This window comes from Callithrix jacchus, chromosome Y (genome assembly GCF_049354715.1).
Source record: "Callithrix jacchus isolate 240 chromosome Y, calJac240_pri, whole genome shotgun sequence".
NCBI classification, from domain to species: Eukaryota; Metazoa; Chordata; class Mammalia; order Primates; family Cebidae; genus Callithrix; species Callithrix jacchus.
Window position 1 is genome coordinate 5,014,051 of NC_133525.1, and position 23,143 is coordinate 5,037,193.

At 46.6% G+C, this 23,143-nt stretch overlaps 1 pseudogene across 1 annotated transcript in view; it reads right to left on the minus strand.

The window, feature by feature from the left end:
* Positions 1-23,143, minus strand: part of LOC128930738 (polyprenol dehydrogenase-like) — a 200,792-nt pseudogene that overhangs the window by 24,123 nt on the left and 153,526 nt on the right. Inside the window, exon 5 of the transcript XR_013531948.1 lies at positions 20,928-21,133. The product of XR_013531948.1 is annotated as a polyprenol dehydrogenase-like (transcript). The remainder of the gene's footprint in view (positions 1-20,927; positions 21,134-23,143) is intronic.

Genomic DNA, 23,143 nt, shown 5'->3' on the forward strand with positions numbered 1-23,143 from the left:
ACTTTTGTATTTTTAGTACAGGCAGGGTTTCACTATGTTAGCCAGGCTGGTCACAAACTCCTGACCTCGTGATCCACCTACCTCAGCCTGCCAGAGATGTTATTATTTTACTTTTTTTTTTTTTTTTTTTTGAGATAGAGTCTCACTCTGTCGCCCAGGCTGGAGTGCAGTGGCGTGACCTCAGTTCACTGCAACCTCTGCTTCCTGTGTTCAAGCAATTCTCTTGCCTTTGCCTCCCGAGTACCTGGGATTACAGGCATGTGCCACCACGCCCAGCTAATTTTTGTATTTTTAGTAAAGCCGGAGTTTAACCAGGTTAGTTAGGCTGGTCTTGAACTCCTGACCTCAAGTGATTCTCATACCTATATTCCCAGCACTTTGGGAAGCCAAGGCAATAGGACCCATTGACCTCAGAAGTTTGAGACCAGCTTGGGAAACAGAGCAAGACCCCACCTCTACTAAAAACTTTTAAAAAAATTAGCTGGGTGTCGGAGGAAGTATTTGTGGTCTCAGTTCTTGGGGAGGGTTAGGTAAGAGGATTGCTTGAGTCCACAAGGTCGGAGCGGCGGTGAGCCAGGTTCACTGCATGGCCCTCTAGCCTGGGCAACAGAGTGAGACCCCGATTCCAAAAGGAAAAAAACAGAACAAGGCTTGTCTCCGACCCCAAATCCGGAGACAGATTTGAGCCTGACCTCTGTGTTTTTGCTCTCCAGCCTTGCGATAAAAGAAATACCGGAAAAAAAGAAACGGTCTTTCTGAGAAGCCGGTGCCTCCGTCTTCGCCCCTGTGGATATGAGGCAGGAAGCCCATTTGCTTAATCAAAGGAACACAAGATTTTCCTCTGATATTAACGTAGCTCATATCAGCTTTTTGGGGGGTGGGGATTGATGTGCCCTCATGGCTGTTTCCCCTTATCCTTTCAACCTCAATAATTATTTTTTATAATACGAGAAAAACCATGGATGTGATTCACCCGATTAAGCATTCAGCACATCTCAGCGGAATTGCTAATGCGGCTGGATGCCCCACGTGACTGGGCCTCCCACCAGTTCAACGTCACTTGTTCATCTGGTCTCCTTTGTTTCTTTGTTTGTTTTTGAGACGGAGTCTGGCTCTCTCGCCAGGCTGGAGTGCAATGGCGCCATCTCGGCTCACTGCAACCTCCGCCTCGTGGGTTCAAGCGATTCTCCTGCCTCAGCCTCCCGAGTGACCCGGGACTGCAGGTGTCTGTCACCACACTCACATTCCCCGTGTTCCCCGTCCCACATTCCCTGGGTTCCGTGTCCCACATTCCCCGTGTTCCCCGTCCCACATGCCCCGGGTTTCGTATCCCACATTTCCGGGGTTCCGCATTCCACATGCCCTGGGTTCGGAGTCCCACATTCCGTGGGGTCCCCGTCTCACATGCCGCGGATTCCGCGTCACAAATTTCCGGGGTTCCCCTTCCCATATTCTTCGGGGTTCCCCATCGCACATTCCCGGGTTCCCCGTCCCACATGCCTGGAGTTCCCCGTGTTCCCCTTCCCGCATTCCCCAGGTTCTTCGTTCCACATTCCTGGGGTTCCATGTCCCACATTTCCGGGGTTCCCCATCCCACATTCCCCAGATTCCGCATCTCACATTCCCGGGATTCCCCTTCCCGCATTCCCTGGTTCCACGTCCCAAATTCCAAGGGTTCCCCTGCCCCCATGCCCCAGGCTCCCCATCCCTCATGTCCCAAGTTCTCCGTCCCGCATTCCCCAGGTTCCGCGTCCCACATTCTCCGGATTCCCCTTCCCACATTCCCCAGGTTCCCTGACTCACATTCTCGGTGTTCCCCCTTTCCACATTCTCCAGGATTCTCCTTCCCACATACCCCTGATTCCCCGTCCCACATTCCCTGGGTTCCCCTTCCCACATGCCCTGGGTTCCGCGTTCCACATTCCCCGGGTTCCCCGTCCCACATTCCCCGGGTTCCCCGTCCCACATTTCCCGGGTTCCCCGTCCCACATGCCCCGGGTTCCACGTCCCACTCCGTGCGTTCTCCTGGGTTCAACCGATTCTCCTGCCTCAGCCTCCTGAGTAGGTGGGATTACAGGCGCCCAACACCACGCCCAGCTAATGTTTGTATATTTAGTAGAGATGGGGTTTCACCATCTTGGTCAGGATGATCTCTGTCTTGACCTCATGATCTGCCCGCCTCAGCCTCCCAAAGTGCTTTTTTGTCTTTTTTGAAACAGGGTCTCACTGTGTCACCAGGCTGGAGTGCAGTGGCGCGATCTTGGCTCACTGCAACCACCACCTGCCCGGTTCAAGCGATTCTCCTGCCTCAGCCTCCCGAATAGCCCAGGACTGCAAGTGACTGCACCACACCCAGCTAATTTTTTTGTATTTTTAGCAAAGACTAGAGTTTTGCCATGTTGGCAGGCTGATCTCCAACTCCTGACTTCAAGTTATCCACCCCCCTCAGCCTCCCAAACTGCTGCGATTACAGGCATGAGCCACTGTGCCCAGCCTGTTTTTATGGAACAAGGTCTCACTCTGTCACCCACGTTGGAGTGCAATGGCATGATCTTGGCTCACTGCAACCTCCATCTGCTGCGTTCAAGTGATTTTCCTTCCCCAGAGTCCTGAGGAGCCAGGACTATAGCTGCCTGCCACCACACCCAGCTGATTTTTTGTATTTTCAGTAGAGATGGGCATTTTACCATGTTGGCCAGGCTGTTCTCAAATTCCTGACCTCAAGTTAACCACCCACATCAGTCTCCCAAAGTGCTGAGATTACAGGCATGAGTCACCTGTGGTCTTTGTTTTTTAGATTCTCACCCAGGCTGGAATGCAGTGGCACAAACTCTGCCTCCCGAGTTCAAGCAATTCTCGTGCCTCAGCCTCCAGAGTAGCTGGGATTACAGGCACATGCCACCATGCCTAGCTGTTTTTTTTTGTATTTTCAGTAGAGATGGGAGTTTTACCATGTTAGCCAGGCTGGTCTCAAACTCCTGACCTCAGGTGATCCATCCGCCGAGACCTCCTAGAGTGTTCCATTACGGGTGTGAGCCATCCTGCCCGGCCACATGTGGTCTTCGTGATGAGTCTCAAATTATAAAACACATTCGCAAAAGCAATTTCACAAATTTACCAAACTACGAAGAATTTTCCTTACATGTAGTGAAAGGTCTGCAGTGTGCTAAGCATCTTGGTTCCAGCAGCCTAGAGAAACGTTTTAGTGATATCACAGGATGCAGTGATAAAAATCGATCCCATAACTGGTACAGTGAGAAATGTCCCTCTCTCTCTCTGTCCCTCGTAAGCTCAATCACCAGCAGCTTAGAAAACTGGCTGTTTCCAGTTATGCCTCTGTAAATATGTTCCACGTTTAATAGTGATGCTTTAGAAATACTTATTTTTTTTTGAGAGAGAGTCTCACTCTGTTGCCCAGGCTGGAGTGCAGTGGTTCGATCTTGGCTCACTGCAACCTCAACCTCCAGGGTTCGAGCGATTCTGCTGCGTCAGCCTCCTGAGTAGCTGGGACTACAGCCGCACGCCACCACACCCAGATGATTTTTGCATTTATAGTAGACAAGGGGCTTCATAAGGAGAGCTAGGCTGGTCTCGAACTCCTGACGTTAGGTGATATGCCTGCCTCGGCTTCCCAAAGTGCTGGGATGACAGACATGAGCGGCTGGCCCTGGTGTTGCTTTGTCCTCTTCCTGTTATAAAATGTTCAATAGACACCGTATTTCCCAGATGAAAAGCAGAACTTCACAACTACAGAGCAGACAGGAAACTATATAAAACAATTAGATACCCGCTATATTAATGTATTTATTTTTTCATAAAGTAAATGAACAAAACAACAATTATGCCTCTGTTGGGTCTCAGAAAACGACACCCTAAAATGAAGAACTTATAAGCAGCCTCAGAAGCAAACATTTCTCTCCGACCTTCTCCCAACCACCTGTCTCTCAGACTGATTTTGCCCCAAGGAAGCCATAGAAACTAGAATCCGTCTTTCCCAAGGTGGGTCCTAGAAACCGAAACACTTTTACCTCAATGCCAGCCATAAACCTAAAAACAGAACTCTAACTTTCCCTCCACCCTGAGGATATAAAAGTTGGCCATAAAGAAATTCCCTGGCCTGGCACGGTAGCTCAGGTCTGTAATCGAAGCACTTTGGGAGGCTGAGGTGGGTGGATCACTTGAGGTCAGGAGTTCGAGACCAGCCTGGCCAACATGGAGAAATCCTGTCTCTACTAAAAATACAAAAATTAGCCGGGCGTGGTGGCAGGTCCCTATCATACCAGTTACTTGGAAGGCTGAGGCAGGAGAATCGCTTGAACCTGGGAGGCGGAGGTTACAGTGACCTGAGATGGCGCCACTGCACTCCAGCCTGGGTGACAGAGTGAGACTCTGGAAAAAAAAAATTAAGAGACTGGAAGAATTAAGACAAGGAAATTGAGCTGTTCAGAGCTCAAGTCCCCCCTTTGATCCAAGATAAACCACAAACCCCCAATTACTGTCAAGATATCTTTTTAGGCAAACTTCTCTGATCTCCTCACCCCAGGGGAATGGAAAATGGGGGAAACAGGGAGTCATTAAGAGCAGGGAGGTAGAGACTGGCTTTCCTGCTGCATCTTTTTTTTTTATTTTAATTTTTTATTGCATTTTGGGTTTTGGGGTACATGAGCAGAGCATGCAAGACAGTTGCGTAGGTACGCACATGGCAGTGTGCTTTGCTTTTCTTCTCCCCTTCACCCACATTTGGCATTTCTCCCCAGGCTATCCCTCCCCACCTCCCCCTCCCACTGGCCCTCCCCTTTTCCCCCCAATAGACCCCAGTGTTTAGTACTCCCCTCTCTGTGTCCATGTGTTCTCATTTTGCATCACCCGCCTATGAGTGAGAATATGCGGTGTTTCATTTTCTGTTCTTGTGTCAGTTTGCTGAGGATGATGTTGTCCAGATTCATCCATGTCCCTACAACGACACAAACTCATCATTTCTGATTGCTGCATAATATTCCATGGTGTATATGTGCCACATTTTCCCAATCCATTCTATTATCAATGGGCATTAGGGTTGATTCCAGGTCTTTGCTATTGTAAACAGTGCTGCAATGAACATTCGTGTACATGTGTCCTTATAGTAGAACGATTTATAGTCTTTTAGATATATACCCAGTAATGGGATTGCTGGGTCAAATGGAATTTCTATTTCTAAGGCCTTGAGGAATCGCCACACTGTCTTCCACAATGGTTGAACTAATTTACACTCCCACCAACAGTGTAAAAGTGTTCCTTTTTCTCCACATCCTCTCCAGCATCTGTTGTCTCCAGATTTTTTAATGATCGCCATTCTAACTGGCGTGAGATGGTATCTCAGTGTGGTTTTGATTTGCATCTCTCTGATGACCAGTGATGATGAGCATTTTTTCATATGATTGTTGGCCTCATATATGTCTTCTTTCATAAAGTGTCTGTTCATATCCTTTGCCCACTTTTGAATGGGCTTGTTTGTTTTATTCCTGTAAATCCGTTTGAGTTCTTTGTAAATTCTGGATATCAGCCCTTTGTCAGATGGGTAAACTGCAAAATTTTTTTCCCATTCTGTTGGTTGCCAATTCACTCTAGTGACTGTTTCTTTTGCCGTGCAGAAGCTGTGGAGTTTGATGAGGTCCCATTTGTCTATTTTGGCTTTTGTTGCCAATGCTTTTGGTGTTTTGTTCATGAAGTCCTTGACACTCCTATGTCATGGATAGTTTTGCCTAGATTTCCTTCTAGGGTTTTTATCGTGCCAGGTCTTATGTTTAAGTCTTTAATCCATCTGGAGTTAATTTTAGTGTAAGGTGTCAGGAAGGGGTCCAGTGTCTGCTTTCCGCACATGGCTAGCCAGTTTTCCCAACACCATTTGTTAAACAGGGAATCCTTTCCTCATTGCTTGTTTTTGTCAGGTTTATCAAAGATTGTATAGTTGTAGATATGTTGTGTTGCCTCCAGTGTCTCTGTTTTGTTCCATTGGTCTATATCTCTGTTTTGGTACCAGTACCATGCTGTTTTGATTACTGTAGCCTTGTAGTATAGTTTGAAATCCGGTAGTGTGATGTCCCCGCTGTGTTCTTTTTGCTTAGAATTGACTTGGCTATGCGGGCTCTCTTTTGGTTCCATATGAAGTTCATGGTGGTTTTTTCCCGTTCTGTGAAGAAAGTCAATAGTAGCTTGATGGGGATAGCGTTGATTCTGTAAATTACTTTGGGCAGTATAGCCATTTTCACAATATTAATTCTTCCTAACCATGAACATGGAATGTTTCTCCATCTGTTTGTGTCCTCTCTGATTTCGTTGAGCAGTGGTTTGTAGTTCTCCTTGAAGAGGTCCCTTATGTTCCTTGTGAGTTGTATTCCAAGGTATTTTATTCTTTTTGTAGCAATTGTGAATGGCAGTTTGTTCTTGATTTGGCTTTCTTTAAGTCTGTTATTGGTGGAGACAAATGCTTGTGATTTTTGCACATTGATTTTATATCCTGAGACTTTGCTGAAGGTGCTTATCAGTTTCAGGAGTTTTTGGGCTGAGGCAATGGGGTCTTCTAGGTATACTATCATGTCGTCTGCAAATAGAGACAATTTGGCTTCCTCCTTTCCTATTTGAATACCCTTTATTTCTTTTTCTTGCCTGATTGCTCTGGCTAGAACTTCCAGTACTATATTGAATAGGAGTGGTGAAAGAGGGCATCCTTGTCTAGTGCCAGATTTCAAAGGGAATGCTTCCAGTTTTTGCCCATTCAGTATGATATTGGCTGTTGGTTTGTCATAAATAGCTTTTATTACTTTGAGATACGTTCCATCAATACTGAGTTTATTGAGGGTTTATAGCATAAAGGCCTTTTGAATTTTGTGAAATGCCTTCTCTGCATCAATTGAGATAATCATGTGGTTTTTGTTTTTGGTTCTGTTTATGTGGTGAATTATGTTGATAGACTTGCATATGTTGAACCAGTCTTACATCCCCGGGATGAATCCTACTTGATCACGATGAATAACTTTTTTGATTTGCTGTTGCAATCAGCTTGCCAATATTTTATTGAAGATTTTTGCATCTATGTTCATCATGGATATTGGCCTGAAGTTTTCTTTTCTTGTTGGGTCTCTGCCGGGTTTTGGTATCAGAATGATGTTGGTCTCGTAAAATGATTTGGGAAGGCTTCCTTCTTTTTGGATTGTTTGAAATAGTTTTAGAAGGAAGAGTACCAGTTCCTCTTTGTGTGTCTGGTAGAATTCGGCTGTCAATCTGTCTGGACCTGGGCTTTTTCTGAGTGGTAGGCTCTTAATTGCTTCCTCGACTTCTGACCTTGTTATTGGTCTATTCATAGTTTCAGCTTCCTCCTGGTTTAGGCTTGGGAGCACTCAGGAGTCCAGGAATTTATCCATTTCTTCCAGGTTTACTAGTTTATGTGCATAGAGTTGTGTGTAATATTCTCGGATTATGGTTTGAATTTCTGTGGAGTCTGTGGTGATTTCCCCTTTATCATTTTTTATTGCATCTATTTGGTTGTTCTCTCTTTTCTTTTTAATCAATCTGGCTAGTGGTATGTCTATCTTGTTGAGCTTTTCAAAAAACCAGCTCTTGGATTTATTGATTTATTGAAGGGGTTTTTGTGTCTCATTCTCCTTCAGTTCATCTCTGATCTTAGTTATTTCTTGTCTTCTGCTGGGTTTTGAGTTTTTTTGATCTTGCTCCTCTAGCTCTTTCAATTTTGACGATAGGGTGTCAATTTTGGATTTCTCCATTCTCCTCATATGGGCACTTATTGCTATATACTTTCCTCTAGAGACTGATTTAAATGTGTCCCAGAGGTTCTGGCATGTTGTGTCTTCGTTCTCATTGGTTTCGAAGAACTTCTTTATTCCTGCCTTCATTTCGTTGTTTATCCAGTCAACATTCAAGAGCCAGTTGTTCAGTTTCTATGAAGCTGTGCGGTTCTGGGTTGGTTTCTGTATTCTGAGTTCTAACTTGATTGCACTATGGTCTGAGAGGCTGTTTGTTATGATTTCAGTTCTTTTGCATTTGTTGAGCAGTGCTTTACTTCCAATTATGTGGTCAATTTTTGAGTAGGTGTGATGTGGTGCTGAGAAGAATGTGTATTCTGTGGATTTGGGGTGGTGAGTTCTGTGAATGTCTATCAGGTTTGCTTGCTCCAGGTCTGAATTCAAGCCCTGGATATCCTTGTTGATTTTCTGTCTGGTTGATCTGTCTAATATTGACAGTGGAGTGTTAAAGTCTTCCACTGTTATTGTTTGGGAGTCTAAGTCTCTTTGTAAGTCATTAAGAACTTGCCTTATGTATCTGGGTGCTCCTGCGTTGGGTCCATATATGTTCAGGATCATTAGCTCTTCTTGTTGTATCGATCATTTTGCCATTATGTAATGGCCTTCTTTGTCTCTTTTGATCTTTGTTGCTTTAAAGTCTATTTTATCAGAGATGAGAATTGCAACTCCTGCTTTTTTTTGCTCTCCATTTGCTTGGTAAATCTTCCTCCATCCCTTTATTTTGAGCCTTTGTGTATCCTTGCATGTGAGATGGGTTTCCTGGATACAGCACACTGATGGGTTTTGGATTTTTATCCAATTTGCCAGTCTGTATCTTTTGATTGGTGCATTTAGTCCATTTACATTTAGGGTTAATATTGTTATGTGTGAATTTGATACTGCCATTTTGATGCTAAGTGGCTGTTTTGCCTGTTAGTTGTTGTAGATTCTTCATTATGTTGATGCTCTTTAGCATTTAGTGTGATTTTGGAATGGCTGGTACTGGTTGTTCCTTTCTATGTGTAGTGCCTCTTTTAGGAGCTCTTGTAAAGCAGGCCTGGTGGTGACAAAATCTCTGAGTACTTGCTTGTTTGCAAAGGATTTTATTTTTCCTTCACTTCTGAAGCTCAGTTTGGCTGGATATGAAATTCTGGGTTGAAAGTTCTTTTCTTTAAGAATGTTGAATATTGGCCCCCACTCTCTTCTGGCTTGTAGTGTTTCTGCCGAGAGATCTGCTGTGTGTCTGATGGGCTTCCCTTTGTGGGTGACCCGACCTTTCTCTCTGGCTACCTTTAGTATTTTCTCCTTTATTTCAACCTTGTTGAATCTGACGATTATGTGCCTTGGGGTTGCTCTTCTTGCGGAATATCTTTGTGGTGTTCTCTGTATTTCCTGTATTTGAGTGTTGGCCTGTCTTGCTAGGTGGGGGAAATTTTCCTGGATGATGTCCTGAAGAGTATTTTCCCACTTGGATTCATTCTCTTCATCCCCTTCTGGTACACCTATCAAACGTAGGTTAGGTCTTTTCACATAGTCCCACATTTCTTGGAGACTTTGTTCATTCCTTTTTGTGCTTTTTTCTCTAATCTTGGTTTCTCGATTTATTTAATTGAGATGGTCTTCGACTTCAAATATTTTTTCTTCTGCTTGGTCAATTCTGCTATTGAAACTTGTGCATGCTTCGCGAAGTTCTCGTATTGTGTTTTTCAGCTTCTTTAATTCATTCATATTCCTCTCTAAGTTATCCATTCTTGGTATCATTTCCTCATATCTTTTTTCAAGTTCCTTAGTTTCTTTGCATTGATTTAATACATGTTCTTTTAGCTCACAAAAGTTTCTCATTATCCACCTTCTGAAGTCTAATTCCGTCATTTTTTCACAGTCATTCTCCATCCAGCTTTGTTCCCTTGCTGGTGAGGAGTTTTGGTCCTTTCTGGGAGGCGAGGCGTTCTGGTTTCAGGTGTTTTCCTCCTTTTTTCGCTGGTTTCTTCCCATCTTTGTGGATTTATCTGCTTGTCGTCTGCGTAGTTGCTGACTTTTTGATTTGTTCTCTGAGTAGACACCCAGATTGTTGATGATGAAGTATTTCTGTTACTTGGTTTTCCTTCTACCAGTCTAGCCCCTTCGCTGTATGACTGCTGAGGTCCACTCCAGGCCCTGCTTGTCTGGGGTGCACCTCTAGCAGCTGTGGCACAGTGAGGGATGCTACCAGTTTCTTTTTCTGCTATCTTTGTCCCAGGATGATGCCTGCCAAATGTCAGTCGTCTGGATATAGAGGGGTCAGGGAGCTGCTTGAGGAGACAGTCTGTTCTTTATAGGAGCTCAATTGCTGAGCTGTGAGCTCTGTTGTTCATTCAGGGCTGTTAGGCTGCTATGTTTGATTCTACTGTAACAGAGCTGATTAAAAAAACTTTTTTTCTCATATGCTCTGTGTTGGGGGGTTCGGGCTTTATTTTTGGATGTTCGTTGAGGTGTCCTGCCCAGCTAGGAGGCAGACTAGCCACTGTTTGCCTGCCGAGGCTCCACCCTGCTGTTGTGAGGCTCGCCCTGTTGGGGCAGGCTCTGCTGTTCTGCTGTGGTCTCCGCCATGCCCTGAGGTGGAGTCTATCTGTTGTAGTGAGTCGCCTCAGCAACAGCAGGCTGCGTCAGCAGTGGGCATGTATCTCAGTTAGGGTGGGTTGTCTCGGTAATGGTGGACGTCCCTCCCCCACAGAGTGTCTTGGACTGACTGCACGGGCATCGTTTGAAATCGTGGTTTTGTTCGTCCCACTGGGCTAGCCCAAACGCTTTGTCCCTGCAATCCCCTGGGCTGGCCCACTGTCCAAGTCTCATTCAGTCTCAAGTCCAGCCCTCTCAAGTCTCAGGTTGCCAGTTCAACAGGGCACCCAGACAAGCATGCCCTGTGGGGAGTGCTGGGTAGGGCCGGCCGCCACCACCCCGGCTGCTGGCTTCGCCAGGCAGGGGTACTGCCTGGCGTCCCATGTCTCCTTTATACTTGGGAATTTCCCCGTTCTGTGGACAACAAAGATCAGTCTGGAAATGCAGCTCCGACTCACCTCTCCGCGGATTCAAGGAGAGCTCCAATCCTGGTTTGTTCTCACAGCGCCATCTTGAGTCCTTGACCCTGATGCGTCTTTTAACTGTCACATACCAGCATTCACTTCTCAATCTGCGGGGTTGATTTATGGGTAAGACGAATGGTTACTTTCAAAATCAGAACATGTACCATCCAAAGGCCTATTTCTCCAGAGTAAATGGATGGTTTGTGTAATTACGGCTTTACGCAGTAGTGTGGAGAAGAGAGAACTAACATTGTTTAAAAATACACTGTGGGGGTGGGGGAAAATCAATAAATTTCTCTACAGGAGGTGTAGAAATGAGTTGAAGAGGGCACGTACATTCAGGACAGATTCCCTGGGGTGGAAGTTAGGGATAAAGCTGTATCCACACCAGAAATGGGAAAGAATGGGCCGGGCACCGTAGCTCACACCTATAATCCCAGCACTTTGGGAGGCCAAGGTGGGCGGATCACCTGAGGTTGGGAGTTTGCTATCAGCCTGACCAACCTCAATGGAGAAACCCTGTCTCTACAAAAATACAAAATCAGCCATGAGTGGTGGCAGGTGCCCGTAATCCCAGCTACTTGGGAGACTGAGAAGGGAGAATAGCTCGAACCTGGGAGGCAGAGGTTGTGGTGAGCTGACATGGTGCCATTGCACTCCAGCCTGGGCGACAAGAGTGAAACTCCATCTAAAAAACAAACAAACAAAAAATTAAATAAAGAAAGAAATGGGGAAGAATGAAAGCAAATACACAGGAAGCCACAATTGCCCATGACGATTTCTAAATGAAACCCTAAAGATGGACAAAACTCATTGGTATTAGGCGGGGCGTGGTGGCTCATGCCTGTAATCCCAGCACTTAGGGAGGCCAAGGCAGGCAGATGGGTTGAGCCCGGGACTTCCAAACCAGCCTGGGCAATACAGTAAGACCTTATCTCTATGAAACATACGGAAAGTATGTAAGGGCGGTAAAGCGCAGCTGTAGACCCAGCTAGTTGGGAGGCCGAGGTGAGAGAAAATCAGTTGAGCCCGCTGGGCCGACATTGCAGTCAGCCAAGATGGTGCCACTGCACTCCAGCCTGGGCCAGACATGGAAACTCTGTCAAAAACAACAAGAAATCATTAAACATGCTTTCTTGTTGAATAAGAAGCTGAGCAAGAATCACTTGCTGCTAAATCTGGCTCTTCTAAAATGGTATTTGAGTTTTCCATTTTTTGCTTATTATATAAAGCATGACTCTCTTGTCATCAGAGGCCACAAAGACTAGGCCAGGCGCCGTGGCTCACAGCCGGAATCCCAGCACTTTGGGAGGCTGAGGCAGGCAGATCACGAGGTCAGAAGTTCGAGACCAGCCTGGGCAACGTGGTGAAATGCTGTCTGTACTAAAAATACAAAAATCATCTGAGCGTGCTGCTGAGTGCCTGTAATCCCAGCTACCAGGGAGGCTGAGGCAGGAGAATCACTTGAACCTGAGAGGTGGAGGTTGTAGTGAGCCGATATCGCACCAATGCACTGCAGCCTGGTGACACGGCGAGACTCTGTCTCAAAAATAAAAGTAAAAGAAAAAAATGAAGACTGAGCCGACTTTGAGTGCTGATTATAGGAAAGGGGCTGTTTCTATGTTACCGTGTAAGTACTGCAGAGTGTACACATGTAATATCTTGGTACCTCACCAGCCAGCCTCTGTAAGCAGTGTCCTTTTATATGGATCAACAGGCAGTATTTGCACTCTGAGAGGCAGTGGTGTAGAAGCAGAGACAACGGAATGGTCTTATGTTCACTTCCTGTGAACACGTTGCATTGCAGTGCATTTCCATTGCAGGAGAGGAGTGGGTAATCACGTGGCAAATGCAATTATGGAAACTCAATCTGCTACTCATGACCTAGTTGAACGTAGGTATTTTTCCAGTGCTCGTTAAACCTGATGACAATCACTGTTTCAACGAGTAACTATAGCTGGCATCTACTACATTGATAACAATCCTTCGTGTCTACATTGAATTTTCCCTTTGAGAGGACAAATAACTCTGGTATATTCTTTCTAGGATACCTACATTTAACATATTTGATAGCTGCCATCTACATGTAACATTCTCAACAACTGTCACGTACATGGAACATTCTCAACAACTATCACCTACATGAAACTTTCCCGACAACTATCACCTACATGGAACGTTCCCGACAACTGTCGCCTACATGAAACGTTCCCGACAACTATCACCTACATGAAACATTCCCGACAACTATCACCTACATGGAACGTTCCCGACAACTATCACCTACATGGAACTTTCCCAACAACTGTCACCTACATGAAACGTTCCCAACAACTATCACCTACATGGAACGTTCCCAACAACTGTCACCTACATGGAACGTTCGTGACAACTATCACCTACATGAAACGTTCCTGACAACTATCACCTACATGAAACGTTCTCGACAACTGTCACCTACATGGAACATTCTAGACAACTATCAACTACATGGAACATTCTTGACAACTATCACCTACATGGAAGATTCTCGACAACTATCACCTACATGAAACATTATCAATAACTATCACCTACATGGAACATGCTCGATAACTATCATCTATATGTAACAGTCTTGATAACTATCATCTACCTGTAACAGTCTTCATAACTATCATCTACATGTAACATTCTTGAAAACTATCATGTACATGTAACATTCTTGATAACTATCAACCCAACTCAGAACATACTGAGAACGAAGAGACTTCTTTGAGTTTTTCCATTAAGAGAAAAAAGACAAAACAACCCGGACATGGCATGTATCTTGTAACCGGTAGCCTCATCCAAACACCCTGATACTTTGGCTAATAGACACACAGTGAGTGTAGCAGTTGCCTGATGTCTATCTCTCAACACAGGAGGAACGTGTTAAACCTTTACTGAAATCTGAATCACTACTGGATAGCACACTCAAAACATGTTTCACAGCTCACAGTCTATACACGATAGTTTCACCGGATGTGAAGACATGTTTAGAAACAAAATAATAAAGAAGTGACCCGAAGTTACCTAAGTTGAGAAACTCAAACCAAACCAGCCACGTTCACAGAGAGGCACTCCCATACCTACAACACCTCCATCACTGCGTCTTTAAAGGGACATCAGAGGGAAATAAAGAATTTCTTATATAAAGAATCTATGATGGCTGGATGCAGTGGCTCATGCCTGTAATCCCACCATTTTGGAAAGCTGAGGTGGGTGGATCATTTGAGGTCAGGAGTTCAAGACCAGCCTGACCAACATGGTGAAAACACATCTCTACAAAAAAATACAAAAATTAGCCGGGCGTGGTGGTGGTGGTGCCTGTAATTCCAAGCACTCGGGAGGCTGATACAGGAGAGTTGCTTCAATCTAGGAGGCGGAGGTTGCAGTGAGCTGAGATCACGCCACTGCACTCCAGCATGGCTGCCTGATGGATCCCAAGAGCAAAACTCCATCTCAAATAAAATAAAACATAACAAATTTAAGGGTCTCACAGGAAAGGAATCTTAAAGATTAGAAGATATGTTGGAAGATATGTGTCCCTTTTTTTTTTTTTTTTTTTTTTGAGAGGTTGTCTTGCGTGGTCCCTGAGGCTGGGCTGGAGTGCAGTGGCTCAATCTTGGCTCACTGCAACCTCCCCTCCCTGGTTCAAGCAATTCTCCTGCCTCAGCAGTCCAAGTAGCTGGGGTTGCAGGCGACTGCCACCTAGCCTGGTTGATTTTTTTGTAGAGATGGGATTTCGCCAAGTTGGCCAGGCTGTTCTTGAACTCCTGATCTCAAGGGATCTCTTGCCTCTTCTGGAACTTCGTTTTCAATAGCTAATGCCTGGGAGGAAATACAGACACTGTCTACAGACACTCTTCATCCATGATTTAATGACTATAGCAGAAGGGACTGAGTCAAAGGTCAGCAGGTGCACTGCACAGAGATCAAACACGGAGCTGAGGTTCCTAAATTGTGAGTGTGAGACCCAATCTAGATGCTGAAGTAAAGCATAGTATGACAGTGACTAGAGAAGCTAGGCGGGAGGATCGCTTGAGGCCAGGAGTTCAAGACCAGCCTGGGCAACATAGCCAGACCCTGTCTCTACAAATAAAATCATAAAAAATACCAGGTGGGCATGGTGGCACACAGCTGTAGCACCAGCTACATGGGAAACTGAGGTAGGAGGATCATTTGAGGTGGGGAGGTCGAGGCTGCAGTGAGCAAATGATGCCACTGCACTCCAGCTTGGGTGACGGAGCAAGACCGTTTATCAAAAAAACAAAAAAAACAAAAAAAACCACACACACACACACACACACAAAAGGAATTCCTCCTCTACTCATCAAAAAATTAAATAATGAATAGTTGATATGTTGAAGTTTTTTTCTGCTTGTAATTGGAGCTACTGTAAAAACTGGAGTGTTTGTTTCCTGGCAACAGGACTTCCCGGCACCTCGTGCAATTGACAGACCTTGTGCACAGATACTCTCTACTGTCATTTCTTAACAGGAACATGCATCGGGTGGTGGACAAACTAGAAATAACATTAATGGAAATAGTCCACTAATGTTTATCCCTGACCACCAAATATAACTTTCTTTTTCCGAGATGGAGTCCTGCTCAGACGCCTAGGTGGCAGAGCAGCAGCGTGATCTTGGCTCACTGAAACCACCACCTCCCGGGTCCAAGTGATCCTTCCATCTCAGCCTCCCAATAGCTGGGATTATAGGCACCCACCATCGTGCCTGGCTAATGTTTTGTTTTATTTTAGTAGAGACAGGGTTTCACCATGTTGGCCAGGCTGGTCTCAACTGCTGACCTCAGGTGATCTGCCCACCTTGGCCTCCCAAATTCTTCCCACTCATTTATTTCATCACAGAATGAGCCCAGTGGAGGACACAGGTTCTCTCATGCATGAAAACTCTCTTGGATTTTGGAATATGTGACAATACTGTGATTTATTTGTTCACAGGAACGCTAATTTTGCAAGCCAGTAAATCAATTTTGGCAATTAACACTTATTATTGGCAGAGATTTTATCAGGTGCAAGCCTACAACCACATCTTTCATACAAAAAATAAGTGGCATATTTTAAATTCGAGTGTTTCTCACAGTTTAGCATGCATCAGAATTCCCTGAAGACTGTCTCTTCATCAACCCTTGCTCTCCAAAATTTGGGTTCAGCAGATGTGGGGTATGGCCTGAGAATGCCAAGCATCTCTGCGGCAAACGCTTTCCCTCTTGATACTGATTTTGCTGGTCTAGGAGAGAGTCGTGTGAAAGCCTGATTCTCAACTGTGTCAAACCTTTGGGTAAACATTAAACAGAATGATAGAATTAAAGGCCTGCTGGCCGGTCAGGATTCATTTTACATAATCAGACTGGAGAAGCCAAAGAAGAGACCAGGAAACGAAAAGCAATGTGGGTTTCACGTCTCAAAAAAAAAAAAAAATGTGGTGGAAGAGGCCAGCACTTTGGAGGAATTAATCCCAGCACTTTGGTAGCTGAGGCGGCCAGATCGCCTGAGGTCAGGAGTTCTAGACCAGCCTAACCAACATGGTCAAACCCCATATCTACTAAAAATACGAAAATTAGTAGAAAGCCCGACTCTACTAAAAATACAAAAAATATGAGCGATGCTCTCAAAACCTTTTTTTAATATCTAGGTGCTTTTATAGGAAGAACAACTCTCCTATCAATTGCAGTTGGTAAGATAACCTTTCTGAGGTTTCTTACGTGATAATGATGCTCGATTTCTATTAAGTGCACGAATCTGCTTTGTAACATCTAAATTCTTTAGAAAGTAGCTGTCATTTCCGTTGGGTGGATTTGTTCTGGATCTGATCTGCTCCCCTTCATTATTTAAAACAGAGATTGTGGTCGAGCGCGGAGACTCAGGCCTGTCATCCCAGCACTTTGGGAGGCCGAAAGGGGAGGATCGCCTGAGGTCGGGAGTTCGAGACCAGCCTGGCCAACACGGAGAAACGCCGTCTCTACTAAAAATACAAAAATTAACATGACGTGGTGGCGGGCACCTGTGTTCCACCTACTCGGGGGACTGAGGCAGGAGAATCGCTTGAACCCGGGAGGCGGAGGTTGCAGTGAGCTGAGATGGCGCCATTGCACTCCAGCCTGGGCGAGACAGCGAGACTCTGCGTCAAAAAATAAATAAATGACACCGAGATTGTTCTGAGCCCCAATATCGGCCCCAAAGTGAGGTCTGGAATGACAGGCAGGCGGCCCTCCACCAATACGGTAGGAGGAAGGGCTGTTGCTGTTGCCTTTGGCGAGCAGGAATACCTGACAAGCAGGTCACGTGCCCGGGTCCCGCGTCGCACATTCCCGGGGTTCCCCTTCCCGTATTCCCCGGGTTCCCCTTCCCGCATTCCCCGGGTTCCGTGTCCCAAAATCCCCGGGTTCCCCTTCCCACATGCCCCCGGGTTCCGAGTCCCACATTCCCGGGGTTCCGCTTTCCACATTCTCGTGGCACGTGGCTAGTGAGGGTCCCCTTCCTGCAGTCCGGGAAGTAAAAACTGCGTGGCTGAAAGATCCTCTGTCTCAGGGCTGATTTTCTTTGCAGCACTGAGTATCTATTTCCAACACCGTCATCTCTGAAATTCATGGGTTAAAGCCTGAACTCCGAGGACCTCAGAGTGTTAGGATGTTTAAAGAGGTAATTCGGGTAAAATGAGGTCATCAATATGGGCTCTAATCTGATATGACTGTTGCTGCACCAGGAGAGGGATTAAGACCCAGACATGCTTCCTGCCTCCCAGATCCTCTAGGGATGGACGGACTTCTCCTTCAGCGTCTGTGTCTCCTCGTCTGTCTCTTAAAAGGACACGTGTCATTGCCTGTAGGGGCCTTCTTATACTGAGAACGACGTTGGAAGAGTTCATACTATGTGTTCACTTGACTGGAGCATGGGGTGCCTAGGTGTTCGATTGAACGTTACTCTGGGGTATCTGTAAGGGTGGAAGGGAGGATCCTTCCAGCCTCCCCGAGGTCTGGGGGCTCCAGCATCCCTGGACTTGTGGCCGCAGCACTCCACTCTGTGCCTCTGTCCCCACGTGGCCTTCTCAAGGGTCTGCTATAATCATCTCATCTTGACTGAATTCCATCTGCAAAGATCCTATTGCTAAATTAGGTCCCAGTCAGAGGTATTTGGAGTTAGGACGCTAGAATAGAAATTCCATTTGACCCAGCAATCCCATTACTGGGTATAGATCCAAAGGATTAGAAATCATTCTAGTATAAGGACACATGCACGCGAATGTTCACTGCAGCACAGTTTACAATAGCAAAGACCTGGAACCAACCCAAATGCCCATCGATGATAGACTGTACAGGGAAAATGTGGCACATATACACCATGGGATACTACACAGCCATCAAAAACAAGTTTGTATCCTTTGTAGGGACATGGACTAAGCTGGAAATCATCATTCTCAGAAAACTGACAAAAGAACAGAAAATCAAACATCACATGTTCTCACTCATACGTGGGTGTTGAACAATGAGAACACATGGACACAGGGAGGGGAGCATCACACACTGGGGTATGTTGGGGGAAATAGGGGAGGGACAGTGGGTGATGGGGACTTGGAAAGAGATAGCATGGGGAGAAATGTCAGATATAGGTAATGTGGAGGAAGGCAGCAAATCACAGTGCCATGTGTGTACCTATGCAACTATCCTACATGTTCTTCACATGTACCCCAAAACCTAAAATGCAATAAAATTATATATATAATACATAATAAAAATGTTAGTATATATTATGTATTATATAATAATTACATAATACATAATTATATAAAACATATATATATAAAATTAATGGTGGCTGGGGGCAGTGGCTCAAACCTGTAATCCCAGCACTTTGGGAAGCTGGGGCAGGTAGATTATTTGAGGTCAGGAGTTTGAGATCAGTCTGGTCCACATAACAAAGCCCCATCTCTACTAAAAACACAAAAATTAGCCAGGCATGTTGGTGGGTGCCTATAATCCCAGCTACTTGGGAGGCTGAGGTGAGACAATTCCTGGAAGCCGGGAGGCGGAGGTTGCAGTGAGCTGAGATGGTATCACTGCACTCCAGCCTGTGCAATAGAGCAAAACTTCACCTCAAAGAGAGAGAGAAAAAAAAAAAAAAAAAAAGAGTGAATGGCATATGAATGAAGCCCTCAAAGCCTTTCTTTAATATCTAGGTGCTTTTATAGGAAGAACAACTCTCCTATCAATTGCAGTTGGTAAGATAACCTTTCTGAGGTTTCTTACGTGATAATGATGCTCAATTTCTATTAAGTGCATGAATCTGCTTTGTAACATCTAAATTCTTTTAGAGAGTAGCTGTCATTTCCGTTGGGTGGGGTTGTTCTGGATCTGATCTGCTCCCCTTCATTATTTAAAACAGATTGTGGTCGGGCATGGTGACTCAGGCCTCTCATCCCAGCACTTTGGGAGGCCGAAAGGGAAGAATCGCCTGAGGTCAGGAGTTCGAGACCAGCATGGCCAACCCGGAGAAACCCCTTCTCTACTAAAAATACAAAAATTAGCCGGACATGGTGGCGGGCGCCTGTAATCCCAGATACTCTGGAGACTGAGGCAGGAGAATAGCTTGAACCCGGGAGGCGGAGGCTGCAGTGAGCCGAGATGGCGCCATTGCACTCCAGCCTGGGCGACAGTGCGAGACTCTGTCTCTAAAAAAGAAAAAAAAAAGACACCGAGATTGTTCTGAGCCCGAATATCAGCCCCTAAGTGAGCTCCGGAATGACAGGCAGGCGGTCCTCCACCAATACGGTAGGAGGAAGGGCTGTTGCTGTTGCCTTTGGCGAGCAGGAATACCTGACAAGCAGGTCACGTGCCCGGGTCCCGAGTCCACATTCTGGGGGTTCCCCTTCCCGTATTCGCCAGGTTCCCCGTCCCAGATTCCCGGGGTTTCACTTCCCAGGTTCAACGGGTTCCGCGTCCCAAATTCCCCGGGCTCCCTGTCCCACATTCCCGGTGTTCCCCGTCCCACATTCCCCGGGGGTTCCCCGTGTTCCCCATCCCAAATTCCCTGGGTTTCCGTCCCACATGTCCCGGGTTCCCTGTCCCACATTCCCAGTGTTCCCCGTTCCAGATTATATGGGGTTCCCCGTCTCACAGGCCGCAGGTTCCACATCACATATTCCCCGGGATCCGGATCTGAAATTTCCGGGGTTCCACATTCCCTGGGTTCCACATCCCAGATTCTTGGTGTTCCCCGTCCCACATTCCCCAGGTTCCGCATCCCACATGCCCTGGGTTCCCCACATGTTCCTGGTGTTCCCCGTCCCACATTCCCCGGGTTCGGCATCCCACATGCCCTGGGTTCCCTGTCCCACTCCGTGCGTTGCTCAGTGACTGCTGTCTGCAGCACGTGCTGCTGGCTGTGCTGAGACCCCTCCTCCCTCCTCCCTCCTCCCTCCTCCCTCCTCCCTCCCGCCAGGCCGTCCTGCACAGCAGGCACCACACACATGCCTGGAGCCCCGAGCAGCCGTCACGGAAGACTTGCCCCCCACGCACCCAGCCCTGCCTCAGGCCTGGGGTTAGGGAATCCAGGCATGGCAGGGCTGTTCTTGCTAAGGGGTCCCAGGTAAATCCTTCAGCATGGAGGCCGAGGCACGAGGTCTATGCGGTCCTGCAGGGAGAGCTGATGGCAAGGATGCATGGAGCATCACACTCTCAGCACCTCTGCCCAGCGGACACAGGGAGCACGGTCCCCAGAGCAACACTGCCCAGCAGACACAGGGAGCACTGTCCCCAGAGCACCACTGTCCAGCAGATGCAGGGAGCACCACTGCCCAGCAGACACAGGGAGCACTGTCCCCAGAGCACCGCTGTCCAGCAGATGCAGGGAGCACCACTGCCCAGCAGACACAGGGGGCACTGTCCCCAGAGCACCAGCGTCCAGCAGATGCAGGGAGTCCTGTCCCTAGAGCAACCGTGTCCAGTCAATGCAGGCAGCACCACACCCCACAGACACAGGGGACCAGTAACTGTTAACCCCCCTGGGATAGATGCTGTTATGACTATTCACACAGTGCACCCATCTGCTCTGAAGGTCGTCCATGTTCAGCTCAGTGACATAATGGGTGGTGGAGGACACAGTGACCACCCTTGCACTGTGGCCAGGGAACCCTGACTCTCTCAGGGGATCCAGGAGAAGTTTGGTCAGCAAGAAGTTCCCCAAGTAGTTCAGGCCGAAATGTTCCTCAAATCCATCTCTGGTTTTCCTCTGAGGGACCATCATCACCCCAGCTACACAAGAGAGAATATCAGAGGCAGTTAGACTGGGGAGACAGTGGAGAAATCTCAATGACGGATTCCCAGGATACACAAATGCCCCAGGACGTTGGAGGGTGGGGTCTGGAGCTGGCTGCTGTGACTTCCTCCTGAGCCCGTTTCCTGCTTTCTATGTGGTGGGGAACATTCTAGAAGATCACTGAAGTCCCTCCCTGCTTTCCATCTCTGCATCTCTATGCCTTGAGTTCAAAAACAATAGCCACAACAGGGTGCAGGGGCTCACGTTTGTATCCCAGCACTTTCTGAGGTGGGTGGATCACCTGAAGTTGGGAGTTCAAGGCCAGCCTGACCAACATGGACAAACTCCATCTCTACTTTAAAAATACAAAAATTAGCTGGGCATGGTGACATATGCCTGTAATCCCAGCTACTTGGGAGGCTGAGGCAGGAGAATAGCTTGAACCCAGGAGGCGACGGTTGTGGTGAGCTGAGATCACACCATTGCAATCCAGCCTGGGCAACAAGAGCAAAATTCTGTCTCAAAAAAAGGAAAAAAAAAAAAAAAAAGCCACAATGATAATGCAGTAACACACATACACAGAGTGAGAATTTTCCAAGTCACCAAATGGGTTCCCCTGGACAATTAATAATTCTGGGAGGCTGGGTGCGGTGGCTCACACATGTAATCCCAGCCTTTGGGCAAGTGAAGAGGACACATCACTTGAGGTCAGGAGTTTGAGACCAGCCTGGGCAACATAGTGAAACACTTTCTGTACCAAAAATGCAAAAAGTTAGCTGGCTGTGGTGGTGCTTGTCTGTAGTCCCAGCTACTCAGGAGGCTGAGGTGAGAGGATTGCTTGGGCCCAAGAGGCAGAGGTTGCCTGAGCTGAGATTGAGCCACTGCACTGCAGCCTGGGTGACAGAGATCCTGTTTCCAGAAATAAAAATGTGGACAAGAATATGGCGGCAGCATTCACAGTAGCAAAGACCTGAAACCAACGCAAATGCCCATCAGTGACAGACTGGATAAAGAAAATGTGGCACACGGACACCATGGAATACTATGAAGCCATGAAAAAGGATGAGTTCATGTCCTTTGCAGAGACATGGATGATGCTGGAAACCATCATTCTCAGCAAACTGACACAAGAACAGAAAACCAAACACCACATGTTCTCACTCATAAGTGGGAGTTGAACAGTGAGAACACAGGGACATGGAGAGGGGAACATCACACACTGGGGCCTGTTGGGGGGTTAGGGGGCTAGGGGAGGGAGAGCAGGGAGTGGGGGGGTTTGGGGAAGGATAACATTAGGAGAAATACCTAATGTACATGATAGTGGAATGGAGGCAGCAAACCACCATGGCACGTGTAGAACTAGGTATCAAACCTGCATGATCTGCATATGTACCCCAGAACTTAAAGTATAATAAAAAAATAAAACACATTTGATTAAAAAAAAAAAGGAATCGCTGCTATGGCACTCCCTCTTCAGAGTGTCCCACAACCAAACTGTTCAGACATCCTCTGGGAAATGCTGACCTCAGTATAAACATGGCCGGTCCTCACCACGGACCACAGGGCAGCCCCGCTGGCCATGATTCTATAAACATAATTACCTCCGGAGGTTCTGTGCTTGACAGATTCTATCTCCCAGACACAGAACACCACACCCCTGTCAGGCAAAGCCTGGCTGAGTGCCTGCCCTGACGTCCTTGCTGTGGGGACATGACCTCAAAGATGACTCATTCTGGAAACACGCATGAACCACGTTGTCTTGTACTGAGAGACCATCGCTTGGATACTAATGCAAATGTGTACACATGTACATGCATAACGTAGCTATGTATACATATGCATGTTATGCACGTATCAGGGATTCTGTATCTGCACAGGTACTGCACATGGAAATGCAGGCACGCATATTCAGACATATGCATATGTATTTGTGAACGTGTTTACATTGCCGTGCACTTGGGTGTATAACTGCACATATGCACGATTCACTGAAAGGTATACACTTA